General features: G+C 38.5%; 1 protein-coding gene across 1 annotated transcript in view; it reads left to right on the forward strand.

Moving 5' to 3' along the window:
* The window catches only part of tsc22d2 (TSC22 domain family 2), a 148,059-nt gene that overhangs the window by 100,725 nt on the left and 29,171 nt on the right, over positions 1–18,163 (forward strand). The window lies entirely within an intron of this gene.

Consider the following 18,163-nt stretch of genomic DNA (forward strand, 5'->3'; position numbering starts at 1 on the left):
TCGAAGGGGAAATCATTAAAAAAATACATTTTATTACACAGTCTAGGGAGACTTTAGATACCTGCTGATTGTAATAGGCATTGTTTACTTGCTACAGCTCAGTTGGCTGGATGGCTGGTTTCCGTTGCTGGCTGAGGTCACCATTAAGGCCCCTCATCCTCAGCCTCTCCCCTCATTGAAGATGACCTATCCTGTTAAACTACTGCCAGACTTCACACTCTGAGAGAGCAGCTGTGTGGTCTTCTGGACTATGATGATTGTACTTGTTATGTGATGGAGCAATGATGTTGCTGCTCTGTGCTGTAGTCTGTTAGCATTGATTTGTGCAGTAGAAAGTGATAAATTTGTAATTTAAAAAAAGATTGGCGAGAAACATTCTTAATGAGTGTTATTTTCACATTAGCTAATCTGTCATTTGAGGTGGCTGTCGAAAAGCTGCATTACTAATTCTTACATTGTAGCTTCCTTCTCTTGCTTTGTTCAGCCTCAAAGCTACACCATAAGAAATAACTGAGTGTGCCTCTGCAAGTTTTGCTTTTTTCACTGCCTGGTAATGCTTTAGTGGGGCACAGAATAGTGCATACACTTCAAATGCTACTAGAAGTCTGCTGCAACACTGTTCCATCTTATTTTCTAAAGTCAGCACCATCTGGCAAGTCTTTTAAAGTCACATTTTTGAAAATATTGTTTGGCTTAAGCTATTTGACATTGTCCTTTTAAGCAGATCATGTGCAGTGTACTTGTGTATTTACATCTTTTTCCTCCTCCTACGTATAACTTGTGATTTGTAAATGGTAGCTCCAAATTACTTTATAAATGCAGTTACAGTAAATGAACCTGTCCTGATCTATTTTTCCAAGATCTACTGCAGGGTTGAGGAATTTTCATCAATCATCACTTTTCTTTGTATGCAAACATGGAAACCAGAAGAAGTGAACTGTCAGATCTGAAGAATGAGTACTGCAGTTAAGTGTGTGATCAGAGTCCTCTAATAGTGGACAGAAACAAGAACTCAGCAACTTTGGTTATGATTGGAGTAGCCACGTGAGTTTTCGGAAGAGTGTAATATAACTACCAATTTTAAAGAGGAGCTGTAGAACATGTGTTCCATGAATAATTATCCAGTTATCACTTCTTTAGATGACAAAATGACAATTTCCATTTGTATGGTATATTTTAACGTGAGAAGGCACATCCTGTTTAATAGGGAAAATTGTTCATTGTGTACTTTAAAAGATTCTTAAACTTGATGAATTATTTGGATGAGGGTGGTTGTGATCGGTTTGAAAATTCCTTTGCTGAGCGTTATTGTGTGGAGACATGGTTTGTCATTGCTGATTTTGAATGCCAATATTGCTGGTTAGATTAGATTCCCTACAGTGTGGAAACAGACCCTTTGGCCTGCTTCAATAATTTCCAAATCCTGGGTTTTATGCTGTCTATTAAGATCCATCTTCCATTATATACGAAATATGCCATTGGAAGTTTACTTTCTGGATGATTGAATGTTTTGTTGATTAACTGATTATTTTAATAAACCTTATCTGTCTTGGTTAAATGCGGATGTGGTATCTTCCCAGCTAATCTAAAATTTCCATGTATGGAAGTTGTTTAATTGCAATTTTAGCAATCTTATTATACTGCATGTGATGCCCCTGTGAGGGAAATGCTGCACTTCACAGTTAAAAGAAAATCCACCAGGGACAACTAACTAGATAAGAAACAGCATAAAACTAAAAGAAGGGGCTTAGAAAAATACAGAAAATAGCACAGACCCTGCTGAATGGGAAAGATACAAAGACCACCAAAGGGCAATGAGGTGGGGATCGGGTCAATTGCATAATCTTTAAAATGTCACAAACAGATACAGAAAATAATTAAGAAAACTGATGAAATACTGGCCTTTATATCTAGAGAATTGGAGTACAACAATTCAAACGTTATGCTGTAGTTATATGAAACCCTGGTTAGACTCCACTTAGAGTATTCTGAGTATATCTGGGTAACACACTTCAACAATAATGTGTTGGCCTGGGGGGGTGGGAGGTGGAGGTGGAGGAGGTGGAGTCGAATATAGTTTTGCACAAGTGATGCCTGGACTTCAGGAGTTATGTTATGAGGAGACCCTATACAAAATACGGCTGTTTTCTCTAGAATTTGGAATGTTAAAGGGTCATCTGATCAAAGTCTTCAAAATATTAACAGAAAAACACAAGTTTGACAAATAAACTATTTCCAGTGGTTGAAGATTTGAGAACTAGAACATTTTCTAAAAATTAGACCCAGACCATTCAGGAGAGAAGTTAAGAAGGACTTCTCTACAGACAGGATGGTAGAGGTTTGTTACTGTTTCACGAACAGCAATAGGTGCCAGGACAGTTGTTAGTTTAAATCTTTTGTTAAGCAAAGTTAAGGGATAGAATCCAAAGGCAAGTTTATGGGGTTAGGCCATAGATCAGCTAACTTCACACTGAATGGTGGAACAAGCTTGAGCTGAGTGGTCTCCTGCTGATGCCAATATAAACCAATAAAAATAGTTTTTCCTGTGAACAAGCAATCTAGTGTTGTGTTTTACTAGATGTGTCCACCTAAACTCCACTTGAGGTCTTATCGTTAAAACTGAGTTTAGTCACTTTCACTCTTACTTAATTTCACTGGCTTTACTACTTTATTGATGAAGGAGGAGGAAATCTAAAAGTCCTCTGATAACTCTCAGATTTAAAAAAAAGACATAATGTGAATGGGGCAGCATATGACTCATGGATGCTTGCTTATCAGTAAATTCGATAACTTCTAAAAGTAGTGCTTCCATGCTTTTTTTTAGGTTAGATTACTTGTAGTGGAAACACACTTTGAAGCCACACTCTTTACTTGGCAGTGTTTAACAATGTTAAAGTTTTAAACTGTGAAATGAAGTGGAGCTAAAATAACAACTCCAAGATATAGGCGTAGTCACTTTGGTAGTTCACCTTTTACGTTTTGGGAAGCGAGTAACTGAAGTAAACTTTGTACTACTTTTAATCTTTATTTCTTTCTTGTGTGTACACCTCGTCACATGAGGCCTTTCACTACAATTCTTACTTGTAAGACCTGTTTACTGAAAATGGAATGTTGTCATTCATTACAAGAGGAATGGAATAGAAGGGTAGGGAAACTTTTTTATTGCCACTGTACAGAGTATACCTGGAGGATTGTATACAGTCTTGGTCACCTTATTTAAGAAAGAGTAAAGTTGAGGTTGGAAGCGTGACGGGGAAAGTTTACTTGACCCTACCTAACACGGTTAGCTTATTTTATGAAGAAACCTTGAACGGGTTTCATCTTACCCATTGGAGTTTGGAGGAAGAAGAAATTATCTTATTGAAATGTACTAAATTCTGAGGGAGCTGACTGTACTCCATATGTGGTCTTACCAGTGTCTTGTATAACTGAAAAGCATAACCCTCTGCTTTTGTATTCAATTCACCTTGCAATAAATGATTACATTCTATTAGCTTTCCTAATTGTTGTACCTTCATACTTCTGTTTTGCAATCGTTCACTCGGTCACCCAAATTGGACTGCAGTCTCTCACCATTTACATGGTGTGGTTTTTAAAAAAATTCTTCCTACCAAATGGGCAGTTTGGCATATTTCCACATTATACTCCGTTTGTAGGTTACTTGCCCAATCACTTAAACTGTCTGTATCTCTTTGAAGCCTCCTTTAAGTCCTCTTCACAACTTCCTTAAAACTCAGGGGAATAAATGTTGATGTTTTGAAAGGAGGTCTTAGAAAACATAAAGGTGGATAAATCTCTAGTACCCTGACCAAGAGTATCCCAGGACATTATGGGAAGTTAAGGGGGAAATTGGGAGGCTGCTAGCTTATATATTTGTATCATTTTAATCACAAGCGAAATACTAAAGGATTGGAGAGTGGCTAATGTTCCATTTTTAAAAAAAGTTTGTAAGGAGAAGCCTGGAAACTGTAGACCTGTGGGTCTGACATCAGTGGTGATTATGTTATTGGAGGCGATTCTTGAAGGTAAGATTAACATGCATTTGGAGAGGCAAGAATTAATTGGGGATAGTCAGAATGATTTTTGTGTGAGGAAACTCATATCTGTCAAACTTCATTGAATTTTTTAATGAATTAATCAAAAAGATTGATGAAGGCAGAGCTGTAAATATTTGGACTTTCGTAAAGCCTTTGACAAGTTTCTGCATGGTAGACTAATTAGTAAATTTAGATCACATGGGGTTTAGGGTAAGCCTGCCAATTAGATACAAAATTGGCTTTATAGTAGGAGACAGAATGATGGTAAAGGGTTATTTTTCAGACTGGAGGCCTGTGACCAGCAGTGTTCTGCAGGGATCGATACTGGCTCCACTTTTGTTTGTCGTTTATATAAATGATTTGGATGAGAATATACCACCAAAATTGGTAGTACAGTGGACACTGAAGGTGGTTATCTAAGATTACAAAGAGATCTTGATCAATTGGATCAATGGTCTGAGAAGTGGCAGATGAGTTTAATTTGGATAAATGTGAGATATTGCATTTTGGTAGTACAAGCAAGAACAGAGTTTGTACAGTTAATAGTAGGGCCCTGGGTACTGTTGTACAACACAGAGACCTAGGGGTTCAGGTACATAATTCTTTGAAATTTGTGTCAGAGTGGTTATGAAGGGTTTAAGCATGCTTGCCTTCATTGCTCAGACCTTTGATTATAGGAGTTAAGATGTCATGTTGAGGTTGTACAGGACATTGGTGAGGCCTTTTCTGGAATATCGTGTCCAATTCTGGTTGCCCTGTTATAGGAAGGACATTGTTAAAGTGGAGAGGTTTCAGTAAAGATTTACCAGGATGTTGCTAGGAATGGAGGGTTTGAATTCTAAGGAGAGGCCGGATAGGCTGGAATTTCTTTTCCACTGAAGCATAGGAGGGTGAGGAGTTAACTTTGAGTTTTGTTTCAATCATGAGGGGCATAGATAAGGTAAATGACAAGGGTCTTTTCCCTAGGGTGGGGGGCAGGTGTTCAAAACTAAAGGGCATATTTTTAAGGTAAGAGGCGAAACATTTAAAAAGGATATTAATGGGGGCAACATTTTTTAGTATTATGGTTAGTATGGAATGAACTTCCACAGAAAACACTGGATGTAGGTACACTTAACATTTAAATGACGTTTGGATAAACTCATGAATAGGAATAATTTGGAGGGATATAGACTGATTGCAGGCAGATGGCACTAGTTTAGTTTGGGACTGGTTGACCCAAGGAGTCTGTTTCCCTGCAGTATGACTCCATAAGTAGGAACTGGAATAAGCATTCAGCCCCTCGAGCCTGATCCATAATTCAATAGGATTGTGGCTGATCTGACATTCCTCATGTTCACTTTTCTATCTTTTCCCTATAACTCTTGATTTCCCTACTTCATGAATTAATCTATCGCAGCCTTAAATATGCAGAAGTCTGTCCCTGAAACACTCAGACGAGGTGTTCCAAAGAGATACAGTTCTCTGAGAAAATAAGTTCCTACTTTTCTTCACCTTAAATCGGCACCTTTTTTTTGAGACTGTGCCCTCTGGTCCTAGAATGTCCCATGCGGGGAAATCAACCTCAGCATTTACCCTATCAAGCCTCTTAAGAATCCTGAATTTTAATGAGATGATCTCTCACTCTTCTAAATTCCAATGAGTAGAGTCGCAACCTGTCTTCGTTCGTAAGATAATGCCTCCGTACTAAGGATCGTCCCGAGTGAACCTTCTCTGAACTGCTTGCAATGAAATAACATCCTTCCTATAATTTACTACTTTTTGTATCTTCTGCAAATTTAACAGCTTTACAGTCTGTATTTGAAACAGTCATTCGTATAAGTTGTCAACAGTTGAGTACTACCACTGATCTGTTTGGCACGCACTTAGTACACCTTCCCAATCAGCAAAAGACCCATTTATGTCTGTCTCCACTTCCTGTTAACCTATCAACCTTCATGTCAATACATGGAGAGACAATATAGACTCAATGGTAAATCTTTGAGGGGAGTACAAGAGCCAAGGGATCTTGGGGTTTATTTGCATAACACTCTGAAGGTGGCCCAGCAAGTGAAGCATGTTAAGGCTAATAGGATAGTTTGGTTTATACATAAAAGCAAGGAAGTGACGCTACACCTCTACAAATCATTAATCAGACCACATTTGGAGTATTGTGTTTAGTTCTGGGTGCCTTATTTAAAGGAGGATTTAAAACCCTGGGGAGTGCGTAAAGGAGATTTATTTGAATTATATTAGGAATGAGGGATTCTGAATACAAAGAAAGATTAGAGAAATGGGGCTGATTCTCATTGGAGCAGAGAGGATTAAAAAGGTGACCTCATCGAGTGATGAATTTCGAGGGATTGGGACTAGCTGGGTAGCTCTTTTAGGAGCCAGTACAGATATGATGGGCTGAATGGCCTCTTGTACTGTAAAATTCTATGATTCTAATACATTTCCTCTGACACCATAGGCATTTATTTTCAATGATCTTTGTGGCATTTTATCAAAAGCCTTCTGGAAATATAAATGCAGTATATCCCCAGTAACTCTACCTTAGAGGTACTTCCTCAAAAAAACCCTCCAATAAATTGGTGAGACAAAATTTTCCTGTTACAAAACCATGTTGATCAATTTGATTACTTTGAACTTATCCAAATGTCCTAACCAACCTTTTACATTAGCTAAAAACATGTTCCCTATGAGTTATATTAAACGAAATGCGCTGTTCTTTCCTGCTTTCTGTCTCTCCTTCTTTCTACATAATTACATTTGTTAGCATTCGATCTAAAGGGCACTTCGCTAAATCTAGGAGTTTTGGAAAATTAAAACCAATGCATCAACTTTTAGTTTTCACTCTTTTTAAGATCCCAGAATTAAATTCATTAGGATCTGGGCATTCGTCAGCTACAGTGCTGACAACCTACTCTATTACATACTCCAGTGATGGTAATTTTTCTGAGATTTCCTGTTTTTTTTAAACTGCTTCAGGCTTATTACTTATATTTTCAACAGTAAAAATGGATACAAATACCTGTTCAATTCATTTGCCATCTCTCTTTTTTTTGTCAATTCTCCAGGCTCAGTTTCTCTAGACCCAGTGTTCTTTTTAAAATCAAATTTGAAGGGCTGTTTGTCCTTCATAACGATGTAATTATATAGAATATGCAGATCCGAATCAGACAATTCAACCCATGCAAATATTCACTCTCTATTGAACCCACTCCCATCTTTCTCCCCTTTCACGCAAATGCATTTACTGGTCTCAGACACTCCCTATGGAAATCAGTTCCACACCGTCTACCTCTGGTCATAGATTCATAGAAATGTACAGCACAGAAACAGACCCTTCGGTCCAACTCGTTCATGGCATTCAGATATCATAACCTAATCTAATCCCATTTGCCACATCTTGGTCCATTTCCCTCTGAACCCTTCCTATTCAAATATTCATCCACAGGCTTTATAACTGCTGTAATTGGACCAGCCTCCTCCACTTCCTCTGGCAGCTCATTCCATACATGCACGACACTCTGCATGAAAAAGTTGCCTCTTTAGGTCCCTTTTTATATCTTTCCTCTCTTGCCCTGAACCTATGCTGTCTAGGTCCTAGACTTCCCCCACCTCAGGGAAAAGATCTTTGTCTATTTACCCTATCCATGCCCCTCATGATTTTGTAAACCTCTATAAGGTTACCCCTTAGCCTCCGACGCTCCAGAGAAAACAGCCCAAGCCAATTCAGCCTCTCCCTATAACTCAAAATCCTCCAACCCTGGCATTATCCTTGTAAATCTTTTCTGAACACTTTCAAGTTTCACAAAATCCTTTTGAAAGGAAGGAGACCAGAATTGCATGGAATATTCCAAACGTTGCCTCCCCATGTCCTGTACAGCTGCAACATGACCTCCCAACTTCTACACTGTGCTCTGACCAATAAAGGAAAGCATGCCAAATGCCTCCTTCACTATCCTATCTATCTGTGACTCCACTTTCAAGGAACTATGAAGCTGCACTCAAAGGTCTCTTTGTTCAGCAATACTCCCTAGGACTTTACCATTGAGTGTATCTGTCCAACTTTAATTTGCTTTTTCAAAATGTAGCACCTCACATATATCTCAATTAAACTCCATCTGCCGCTCCTCAGCCCTTTGGCTCATCTGATTAAGATGCTGTTTGAATCAGAGGTAACCTTCTTTACTGTACATTGCACCTCCTAGTTTTGTGCTATCTACAAACTTAGTAAGTATACTTATGTTCACATCCAAATCATTTATGTAATTGAAGAAGAGCAGTGGACCCAGCACTGATCATTGTGACATACCATTGGTCACAGGCCTCCAGTCTGAAAAGCAACCTTGCACCGCCACCTTTGAGCCAGTTCTGTATTCACATGGCAAGTTCTCCCTGTATTCCATGAGATCTAACTTTGCTAACCAGCCTCCCATGAGGAATCTTTTCGAACACCTTACTGAAGTCCATATAGATCACTTCTACCACTCCGACCTTATCAATCCTCTTTGTTACTTCATAAAACTCAAACAAGTTTGTGAAATGTGATTGCCCCCACACAAAGCCATTTTGACTATCACTTATCAGTCCTTGCCCTTCCAAAGACATGTACATCCTGTCCCTCAGGATTGGCTCCAACAATATACCCACCACCGATGTCAGGCTTGACCGGCCTATAGTTCCCTGGCTTTTCCATACCACCTTTCTTAAATCATGGCACCATGTTAGCCATCCTCCAGTCTTCCGGCACCTCACCTGTGACCATCAATGATCCAAATGTTGCAGCAAGGGGCCCAGCAATCATTTTCCCTAGCTTCCCACAACATTCTAGGGTAGACCTAATCAGGTCCTGGGGATTTATCCACTTATATGCGTTTCAAGACATCCAGCACCACCACGCCTGTAATATGGACATGTCATTGTCTGTTTTTCCCATATTTTATATCTTCCATGTCCTCTCCACAGTAAACACTGATGCAAAATACTCCTTTAATATCTTCCCCATCTCCTGCGGTTCCACACACACACACTGTCTTGCTGATCGTTGAGCGGCCCTATTCTGCCCCAAGTTACCCTTTAGTCCTTAATGTATTTATAGAATCCCTTAACCCTGTTTGCCAAAGCTATCTCATGTCCCCTTTTTTGTCCTCCTGATTTCTCTCAAGTATACTCCTACTGCCTTTATACTCTTCTAAGGGTTCACTCAATCTATCCTGTCTATACCTGACATATGCTTCCTTCTTTTTCTTAACCAAGCCCTCAATTTATTTAGTCGTCCAGCATTCCCTATACCTACCAGACTTTCCTTTCACCCTAACAAGATTATAATTTCTCCAGACTTTTGTTATCTAATTTCCAAAGGCTTTCCATTTTCCAGCCATCCCTTTACCTGCAAACATCTGCCCCCAATCAGTTTTTAAAAGATTTTGCCTAACACCTTCTAAATTGGAGAAAGGCTAATTTTGAACTTCAACTTTTAGATCTGGTCTATCCTTTTCCATCACTATTTTAAAACTAATACAATTATGGTCACTGGCCCCAAAGTGCTTCCCCACTGACACCTCAGTCACTTCCCCTGCCTTATTTCCCAAGAGTAGGTCAAGCTTTGCACCTTTTCACGGGTACAGCCACATACTGAATCAGAAAATTATCTTGTACACACTTACAAATTCCTCTCCATCTAGTCGTAGAGATGTACAGCATGGGAACAGACCCTTCGGTACAACTTGTCTGGCAGCTCGTTCCATACATGTACCACCCTCTGCGTGGAAAAAGTAGGTCCCTTTTATATCTTTCCCCTCTCACCTGAAGCCTATGCCCTCTAGTTCTGGACTCCCCCAACCCAGGGAAAAGACCTTGTTCTATTTATCCTATCCATATCTAAACTCCTAACACTATAGCAATCCTAGTCTATTTGCAAAATTAAAATCCCCTACCCATAACCATCCTGTTCTTACAGATAATTGAAATCTCCTTACAAATTTTGTTTCTCAATTTTCCGCCAACCATTAGGGGGTCTATAATGCGATCCCAATAAGGTGATCATCCCTTTCTTATTTCTCAGTTTCACCCAAAAACTTCCCTGCATATATTCCCAAGAATATCTTGCCTCAGTACAGTAGTAATACTATCCCATGTCAAAAACGCCCCACCCCCCCAATCCTCTCTTGCCCCCCTTTCTATCTTTCCTAAATTCTCTAATTGTTTTATTAATAACTATCTTATGCTAATGTCCTTTAGTTTTGTTCTTCTCTACCAGTGGAAACATTCCATGTTTGTTCTAATCACAACCTCTTATAATCTTAAAGACCTCTTTTCGGTCTCATGGTAGTCTTTATCCACAAAGAAAAACACCTACCTGTCCATTGTTTGCTTATGGGATTAACCTCACATTTTCAGTAGTATCATGCAAATCATTTTTGTCTTGGTGTCTTTGAATTCTTTTCAAAATATGACAACCAGAGATGTATGTAATTCTCCAAATGTGATTTGATTCACATGACAAGGGTGTTTGGAGGGTTTGAGCTATAGGGAGAGGCTGAATAGGCTGGGGCTATTTTCTCTAGAGCATTGGAGGCTGAGGGCTAACCTTTATAGATATTTATAAAGTCATGAGGGGCATAGGTAGGGTAAATAGACAAGGTCTTTTCTCTGGAGTTGGGGGGATGGAGTACAAAACTAGAGGGCATAGATCTAAGGTGAAAAGGGAAAAATTTAGAAGGGATCTAAGGGGCAAGGTTTTCATGCAAACAGTGGTGCGCTTATGGAATAAGCTGCAAGGGGAAGTAGTGAAGGCTGGTCCAGTTACAAAATTTAAAAAGCGTCTGGGTGGAAGTATGAATAGGAAGGGTTTAGAGGGATATGGGCAGTATGCTGGCAAAAGGGACTAGATTAATTTAGGAAATTTGGTCAGCATGGAAGTGTTGGACTGAAGGCTCTGTTTCATGCTATACATCTCTGACTCTGACCATTCTCAGTTTGTGAACGTTGGCTGATCTTTGGTTTCTCTCTTGGGTGAAGAGGGTCTGACTAAATTTTGGTTATTAATTGTAAATCATTAAGAACATTTTTAATAACTTATTTATTCTTTCTTTTGCTGTACCTTAAAGTTGCACCACCTGCTTAAGTAACAGAGTAAATAGACAGGATGGTTCTGCATCTGAAAAGAACAAGTCAATTTGAAAAGACCAACAAGAACAAGTCAGAGAACAAAGCAACTCTGAAGAATTAAACTGCATTTGTTTCAATGCAAGGAGTCTTGCAGATCATGCTGATGATCTCGGCATGTTTGAGAAAATGGGTTTGGGGCGACATAGCTATTACAGAAACCTAGCTGAGGGATGGACAACTCACATTCCGGGTTTCAGATGCTATCGGATAGATAGGGAGGCAAAAATGGAGGGGTATAAACAATGACTGCAGATGCTGGAAACCAGAGTCTAGATTAGAGTGATGCTGGAAAAGCACAGCAGTTCAGGCAGCATCCGAGGAGCAGGAAAATCGACGTTTCGGGCAAAAGCCCTTGAGGGATTCCTGATGAAGAGCTTTTGCCTGAAACGTCGATTTTACTGCTCGGATGCTGCCTGAACTGCTGTGCTTTTCCAGCACCACTCTAATCCAGAAATGGAGGGGGCATGGTGTTTTTCACTAAATACAACTTTGCTGCTGTAACTGGGGAAGATATTTTTGAAAAATCCTCCAGTAAAAAAAAGTTGAAATTAGGAATGATCACTTTGGGATTGTCCTATATGCACCCCCAATAGTCAGAAGAAAATTGAGGAACAAATATGTGGAGAGATCTCCGATGTAACAATAATAAGGTTGTAATATTAGGTGATTTTAATTTTCTAAATATTGACTTGAACTGTCATAAGTTCAAGGTTTGGACAGTGAAGGAATTGTTAAATGCGTTAAGAAAATTTTCTTCAATATGTAAATGTTCCTGTGAGAGAAGGAGCAAAACTTGACCACCTCCTGGCTAATAAGGCAGTGCGAGTGACTGAAGTGATTGGGGGAGCACTTTGGGTCTAGTGATCATAATTCTATTTTTAAAATAGTTATGGAAAAGAATAAGCCTTCCATAAAAGTTAGTTTTTAATTGGAGTTAGGCAAAGTTTAAGGGTATGAAGCAAGAGCTTTCAAAAGTTCATTGGAATAGATTGTTCATTGTTAAAGGAACATCTGGTAAGTGGGAAGCTTTCAAAAGTGTGAAAATGAGTTCAGAGTCATTATATTCCTGTTAGAGTGAAGGTAAGGCCGGTAGGATCAGGGAACAATGGATGAATGAAGATATTAAGGTTTTAGTTAGAAATAAAAAGAACCCTATTAGATACAGACAACTGCGTTCAAATGAATCTCTTGGACAGTATAAAGCATGTAATGACATTTTTAAGAGGGAGAACAGGAAGGCAAAGAGGCGATTTGAGAAAACCTTTGCAGATAATATATTTGCAGAATCTCTTTGGATTTTCCTTAATCTTAAGAGCAACAGGGCAACTAGAGAGAGAGAGAAAGGCTCTTTTAAAGATCAAAGATGTAGTCTTTTGTTGAACCTCGGGAGATGGGAGCAATATTAAATATTTCATGTCAGTTTTTACTGTAGAGAAAGAAACAGAGGCTATAGAACTCAAGTATTGATGCTTTACGAACAGCTCTTATTACAAAAGAGGAAGTGCTGCAGGTTTTAGAAAATATAAATGTGGATAAATCTCTGGGACTTGATCTAGTGAATCCCAGGATGTTGTGGGAAGTTAGGGAGGTAATTGTGGGGCCCCCTTGTAGAAATATTTGTTTCATCTGTAACTATGGGTGAGGTGTCAGGTAACTGGAGAGTGGCTAACATTCTGCCTTTATTTCAGAAGGGATGTAAGGAGAAGCCTGGTAACTATAGACAAGAGTATGGATCAGTGGTGCTGGAAGAGCACAGCAGTTCAGGCAGCATCCAAAGTGCAACGAAATCGACGTTTCAGGCAAAAGCCCTTCAGGTGTCTGACTTGGTGGCTATTACGTTGTTGGAGGTGATTCTGAAATATAGGGTTTATGTGCATTTGGAGAGGTAGGACATGTTTGGGGATAGTCAGCATATTTTTGTGTGAGGGAAAATCATGTTACATAACTTCAGTTTTTTTGAGGAAGTAACCAAAAAGACTGGGGGCATAATTTTAAGGTGACAGGAGAAAGATTTTAAAAAGGCATGAGGGTAGCTTTTTTTCACGTGTGGAATGAACTTCCAGGGGAAGTGGTGAATGCAGGTACAATTACATTTTTTGAAAGACATTTGGATAAGTCCATGAATAAAAATATTTGGAAGGATATGGGCCAAGAGTGGGCAACTGGGACTTGTTTACTTTGGGATTATGGCCGGGATGGACTGAAGGTCTGTTTCCATGCTGTATGACTCTGACTATGACTATTACTCTGAATGCATAGGCATGCAAATTTCAAGCTTCAGAATACTAAATGCTAAGACAAGTAAGAAAAGAAGCTACTTGTTGCAAATTGAATCAGTAAAATTTTGAAGTTAATGCATCCTACTTTGTTGGTTTGTATCGAAATTTAGATTTTTTTTTGTTCAGCAATTTCACATGTTACTAATCATGCATCTTAATCTAGTAACCAAATACTTGGTCAGTTTAATGTAAAAGATTTCGTATCAATAAATGTGCTTGGTGGGAAAGGGCTATTCAGGCCACTGAGCTTATCCCTAAAGTAATTTGGTTTACTTGGCCTTTCATCTTGAACTCCACTTTCAGCTTGGATTTCCCCCATATTAGCTATGCATTCCAAATGTTTACACCCTTTTGAGCTGTCCTATTTCCTAAGATTTACATAACATAGAACATTATAGCGCAATACAGGCCCTTCGGCCCTTGATGTTGCGCCGACCTGTCATACCAATCTGAAGCTCATCTAACCTACACTATTCCATGTATGTCCATATGCTTGTCCAATGATGACTTAAATGTACTTGAAGTTGGCGAATCTACTACCATTGCAAACAAAGCATTCCATACCCTTACTACCCTGAGTATTTATTTACTTTTTTTACTATTTTGCATTATCGAAAAGTAAATAATGTAAGTTCTGTTGTTTTAGTTCACCATAATATTGATAACATACATGGGACTCAATTTCTAGAACTCAATCTGCTCATGAACTAATTATACTCTATGTACTGTAGACCCTTAGTTTCTCAATTCTTTCCCTTCAGTTCATGAATAAACCACATTCACAATGTATCTGCTAAGTACAGTTGACTTGCATTATTAAAAATCTGTGGTGGTTTTTAAAACATTTGAGCGAAGAGTGTGAATTATCTTAAAATACTATGCTATTGCAGAAATCAAAATGCGTTTACCTCCTCCAGTGCCCCTTCATTCTCCCATCAGTTGTTCAGTGAGTAGTAGTGAATGTAGGATTAAGTGTTGAACTATGCTGTTAATTAATATGTGACAATCTTTCTTCTAACTTTGTAAAGACACTGAATAAGAAATTCTGCTATTAATATAATTTGCATGAGCCCATCAACGTCCTTTACATTTCCTTTGCTGCATTCAGTAGCTTATATATCTGTTTTTCTTCTCCACTTTACGCCCACACAATTTTTACATGCCTGAAGTGGAAATTATGTAAAAAGTTGTCAGTTGTTCCCAAAGAGTAGTTAACCTAACAAAAAAAACTTTTATCAAACATTTGCAGCGATACGCAACCATTCCTACTTGTCATGCAGAGGCAAAGGCCGTTAATTCCATATTTCATTGCCTCCTGTTGCATTCTCAAATTGTTACTCACTAACCACAATAGTGGGGGAAAGAGTTATTTAGAAAGGCATTTTTTGCAATCCTGTGGAATTCAGTAAAACCATTTGCCCTAACTAATGACTTTCCAATTTGAAACAGGCATTCCTATGGGAAAAAAGTTTTAGTTTTCAGTCTTGAGAAAATTTTGTCCAAATGTCAAAACTGCAGTTCCTTTTACAGTGTGACAGCAAAGCTGCATCATTGCTTGGGTATTTGTCAGCATAAGGAAATAGGAATAATTGGTAAAAATGAGTAACCTCTTCTAATTGTGGGCTAGCTCGGTGTTTCAAAAGGTTAGTGTCATTTCTGGATATGTGACAGTTTTCCCAACTTATTTCAAAATTTGTGTACGCTGCAGTTAGTGAAATTCTCCGCAGTGTAAGTAGGGAAGTCTGTATACTATCAGATATCAAACTTTGTGCTTACATTTTGTTTAACATCTACTCCTGAGCTCAGACAAGGAATTAGAGTCAACCACAACATGCACAGCCATAGCAACTTCAATGTAGTATATTGCAACAAGGCATTCCAGAAATAAAAACCTAATTGGGCTAAAATTAACAAAGCTAACTTAGGATATATCACATAGGTGGTTAAAAGCTTTGATGTAAGAACCACAAACAATAGGGTGGGTCATTGAGATTATTTTCCCCATTTAGTTAAGTCTACGTAAATTTATTTTCCCACCCTAACCCCAGGATCTTTTATTCTCACCAAAAATATTTCAGTCTTCGTTTTGAATAGAATTTTCAATTGACCATCTACAGCCCTTTACGTAGAGAATCCTTGTCAATGTCTCTTCATGAGATGCCTCCTCCATCTCTAGAATCAATGTAGTGATCATTTGCTTTCAAAGGCAAATAGATCCTTTGGTAAGGAGACTAAAACTATGCTAAGTAATCCATTGTGGTTTCGCTGAAACTCAGTAAAATTGCATCAAGGTATTCTCACTCTTAATTTCAACTCAATTGTACATTAGTTAATGCTGAAACTTAATGAAATGTACAAGGAGTCCCAAACCCCTCTACTATCAAACTTTAGTGGTCTACTTTTTAAGTAGTATTTTGTTTTTTCTTTCACTCCTCCAAAGAGAATAATTTCATATCTCAGCCCACATTATGCTCCATGCTGCCACCTTATTCACTCATGTAACCAGGCTCTATCCTTTTGCTTCCTCTTGTGTTGCTGTCATGGGTCACTTTTCCCACTTAGCTTTGCATCCTCAGTAAAATGAGAATCATTACACTTGACTGCATTGATATAAATTGTATGTGGCTGAGATCTAAGTGCTGATCCTTGCTGCACTCCAGTAGTTGCACTTTGTGAAATTGCCTTATGTTTGTTCTTTTCCAATTGATTATTTTATGTATAGTCCTTTTTGAATTTTGGTGTCAGCTTCTACTCTATTCATGAATAACTGTTATATTGCCTCTTGCCTCTGTCTTTAAGGAGCCCATGTTTACTTTAGCTAATTTCTTCCTTTTTACATATGTGTATAAGATCTTGGCACTCTTTATGTTGCTCATTTACACTCATTCTTATTATTTTTATTCAATTCTTGTACATCTTTTGATTTTTAAAATCCTCTCAATTCTATTATTTGTGGCAATATTGCATGTCTCTTTTTAAGTCTATTGCTATGCCTGACTTCTACAGAATTCAGGGCTGTACAACTTTTCAAATTGTGTTGTTTTTTCCTTCAAGGCAATGTATATTTGTAAAAACCTTCCGACTTAAACTTTAAATGTCTGCTTATCGAGCACTATACCTTTTTTAATCTAATGTCTGAATTTACCTCGCCCAACTCGATGGATAAGCCTTAAAGTGAAAGAGGATTGGGGGATTTCTGGTTGGGTGGCACGTTGGCTCTATGGTTAACACTGTAGCCTCACAGCGCCAGGCATCCAGGTTCAATTCCAGCCTCGGGCGAGTGTCTGTGTGGAAGTTGCACATTCTCCTCCTGTGTCTGCATGGGTTTCCTCCAGGTGCTGTGGTTTCCTCCCACAGTCCAAAGATGTGCAGGTTAGGTGAATTGGCCATGCTAAATTGCCCATAATGTTCAGGGATGTATAGGCTAGGTGCATTAGACAGTGAAATGTAGAGTAATAAGATAGTGGAATGGGTCTTGGTGGGAAACACTTCGGAGGGTCAGTGTGGACTTGTTGGGCCAAATGGCGTGTTTGCACACTGTAGGGATTCTATGATTCTAACTCCTGCCTCATACCTCCAGAATTGGTTTGTTCAAATGTAAGCTCCTAATTTCAGACTTCACTTTCAAACTTAATTTCAAATCTTATTAAGTACTGAGATTACATGTTCCCAGATTATTCTTTATTATGAAATACGAATAGAGATTAATTGATAAATGAATTTAGCTCAGTTGACTGGTATGCAATGCAGTGTGATGCCAACAGCATGGGTTCAATTCCCAAACTAGCTAAGTTTACCATGAAGGATTCTCCTCAACGGCTCCCATTGCATGAGGCATGGAGATTCACAGACAAAGCTACTACCAGTCATCTCTCTCTAATGAGATCTGGTAAGATTATGCCAACTTTATCTTGATTTACCTAAATTGTGACTGCTGTATAGCCTGAACTTTGAATTCAGATTTATTTGCCTTATCTACCTTTACTACCACTCTGGTTATTTGTTTTGCAATATTTATTTGGTCAGTGAACTGCTTATTAAAAGCATGGTTATAACACCTGAGATGGTGAGATTTCTATAGGTGAATACAGAGTGCACATGATTGTATTAACACCAGTAATGAGGACAAATTAAGTTGGGTGCACAACAGTTGGGAGGAGCACACGTTCCACTTATGCAGCTGCTGTCTCTGTTGCAAAGACATGGTGTGAGACTTTTAGAAGTTTATACTTTGGCTCGTGACTGTACCAACACTGAGTTTTGTTGTATGTGTTGAACATTTTCCAAATCATGTCTTCCTTGCCTTTATTGTGTGCATCAAGAAACAGCAAGCTGTTAGGCTGTAAATTATTCCATTAATCAAAATACTTGTAAGATTAATTTTAAAATTTTCTGTCAATGTTGTATTCCAGTTATTGGCTATAGTGCATCCTTTTTATTGAAGCTGGAGTCTGAAATTTGAAAAAAGGGTGTTGAGAACAGCAACACAAACAGTAGTTTGAGTAATTCAGTTTGTCAATGAGTGAGCTCTGTGAATTGCATATGTTTTAAAAACCAATTAAATTTCTTTAAGTGTGTAGAATGAGCTGCTAGCGGAAGTGGTTGAGGCAGGTACATTAACAATATTTAAAAGGCATTTGGACAAAAACTTGGATAGGAAAGGATTAGAAGGATATGGGCCATGTGCAG

Source organism: Hemiscyllium ocellatum, chromosome 13 (genome assembly GCF_020745735.1).
Source record: "Hemiscyllium ocellatum isolate sHemOce1 chromosome 13, sHemOce1.pat.X.cur, whole genome shotgun sequence".
Lineage (NCBI taxonomy): Eukaryota > Metazoa > Chordata > Chondrichthyes > Orectolobiformes > Hemiscylliidae > Hemiscyllium > Hemiscyllium ocellatum.